This window comes from Sinocyclocheilus grahami, unplaced genomic scaffold (assembly GCF_001515645.1).
Source record: "Sinocyclocheilus grahami isolate Dianchi unplaced genomic scaffold, SAMN03320097.WGS_v1.1 scaffold32188.1, whole genome shotgun sequence".
NCBI classification, from domain to species: Eukaryota; Metazoa; Chordata; class Actinopteri; order Cypriniformes; family Cyprinidae; genus Sinocyclocheilus; species Sinocyclocheilus grahami.
Genome location: NW_015521428.1, coordinates 1 through 2,158, shown reverse-complemented (window position 1 = coordinate 2,158; position 2,158 = coordinate 1). Strand labels below are relative to the sequence as shown.

The following is a 2,158-nucleotide window of genomic DNA, read 5'->3' as shown; positions in this document are numbered from 1 at the left end:
TGACGTCACGGACACTGCGTCCATGTTTTTATACAGTCTATGGTCCAAACGCGTACAGCTCTATAGTTCACGACGCACTTCTAAAACACTACACACATCCGCACTGCGTTAAAACAAAACTGAGTTAGAGCGCATTAAATCTATACAGTATGCCTGAGACGATCAGATGTGGTAGTAGCTATAATCAATATCAAAGCAGCAGCGAGAGAGAAAATATAAGCGTTTCGCATGTTTAGATCCGCCATAATCTCTCAAGCAGGACTTGCATGCATATATTAATAAAATAACTCTACAGATCTAATTAACAACAAGGTTACGCAATAACACGTGACATTTAAAATATTTATGAGCAGAAACTCCCGGTGCATCTGGCCTTTGTTATGATGCGTGTCGTGTAATGAACAAAAAGCGTAAAGCAAATTATTTTAAAAGCTCGAAAAAGGAAGTTGTTATGAAATAAAGCTTCAGAGACAGTTGTTGTACTGCTATTGTTATTATTTTTCTTACAAGTATTAGCAAACTTGCAGCATCTGGATATAACGCCTATGAATTTCTGAACTATCGTCTGTAATTCAGATGAAAATAAGCTGAGAGAGACTGAAAAAAAACTCTAGTTATTCGGTTTCTAAAGAAACCCATGCTGTTAGATGACATTTAAACGCTGCAGGTCTGAGAAAACCAGGAAGACGGAGGCATTGTGTTTGACCTGGCACAGCAAACCTTTTAATAGACAATAAAACATTCGTGCATTCTTCAAAACAGCCATTTTGGCCTTTATCGCACGCGCTAAACCAAGTTAGTAGGCTTGCATTTCAATGTCTGCCACATCTTCCTCAGATCAACGCAAAGCAGCAAAACAAAAATGTCGGCATCATCTCTGCGGAATAACAATGTTCACTGACCTTTGTAGAGCCATGAATCGGTCTCGGGCTTAGCACGAGCAAAACACGCTGGATGCACATTCGAGTTGGTGTTTTGGGGCGCACTGTTGTTGTGTGATGTATAGATTTCCGTGGCGTTGAAGATCCAGCGCTGTTTTTCTCGAGGAACAGCTGAGAGGATGTAAACACACGTCACATGGTTCACAGAAACGAGGCTGCGGACATTAGACGGCGAATGCTGCTGGCTAATAACGGGTTCTTACGACAGTCCTCCAGGGGGCTCCCTGAGGCCCACAGAGCGAAACTCCCATTGAGCTGCATTCAACCAGCAGCTCGGTTATTTCAATATTGGAGGCATTTGTAAATAGAAATGTATAATCGTTTGAATCTGTTCACACTAAGGATTGATTTTTGAGTGATGTTTACAAATGTGCTTTAAGCATGTATTGAATTCCATTCGCCTAACAATTAATCACAAAGGAATGTGATTAGTCCATTTAACCCAGCGGTGAGAAAAGTAACACATACCACGTGACTAAACAGTAGCGGTCTGAGCGGCGCTTGATTCAAAATAGCGAGATCACCTTCGAAAGCTGTTGAATGAAAATATAACATGTTTTAATTATATTCACAAAATATGGCTAATTAGAGACTATTTCTAGGCAACTACCACGCCAGGCAACACCATTCTACCCGTTTCATTCTGTGTGTGGACTGGACAGCAGTTATTTTCCCTCACTTGAATCACACACGCCCCGCCCTCCTGAGCCAGGATTGGCTAGTAGGCTACAAAGGCGGTCACGATTGGACAGTTTAGGAATCGTTCATATTGACGTAGCTAGCATAGCAAATAGCGATTAGGAGGAGGCGGGACATGAGCGGAAAACGCTTCAGAACAAATGTCCTTTACTAGATTGGTGAGAAACAACTGCTGGCTACTTTTACAGATAGTCTTGTAAAGGCATTTAGAACTCACGTTAAGCCGTTTTCTTTTAAAACATCCAGTGTAAACCGAATGATTACTGGGTTTAGCAGTGAATCAGTGGTTGTGTCCATCATTTGAGCAGCTGGGGTCAGGGTCTGTGTGTACAGTTAGCAGACTGATTTATGAAGATGATTTTTGGCGTTGAAATCTGTTGACTGGCTCATTCAGAAGCGCCCAATGCACAGATACTCCTGGAAAGGAACAAGCATGCCTTCTTGTTTACATCCAAAGCACCCAACATGTGCCTATCCTCCTTTTTCTTGTCGTAAAAATGGGCGCGGCCATTTGTAAA

At 41.9% G+C, this 2,158-nt stretch overlaps 1 long non-coding RNA gene across 1 annotated transcript; it reads right to left on the bottom strand.

The window, feature by feature from the left end:
• Nucleotides 1-978: 978 nt before the first annotated feature.
• LOC107580355 (uncharacterized) lies at nt 979-1,558 on the bottom strand. The gene is made up of 2 exons (XR_001608628.1): nt 1,410-1,558; nt 979-1,052 (listed from the first exon to the last, which is right to left on the bottom strand). It is a non-coding gene; the product is annotated as an uncharacterized lncRNA (long non-coding RNA).
• Nucleotides 1,559-2,158: the final 600 nt, after the last annotated feature.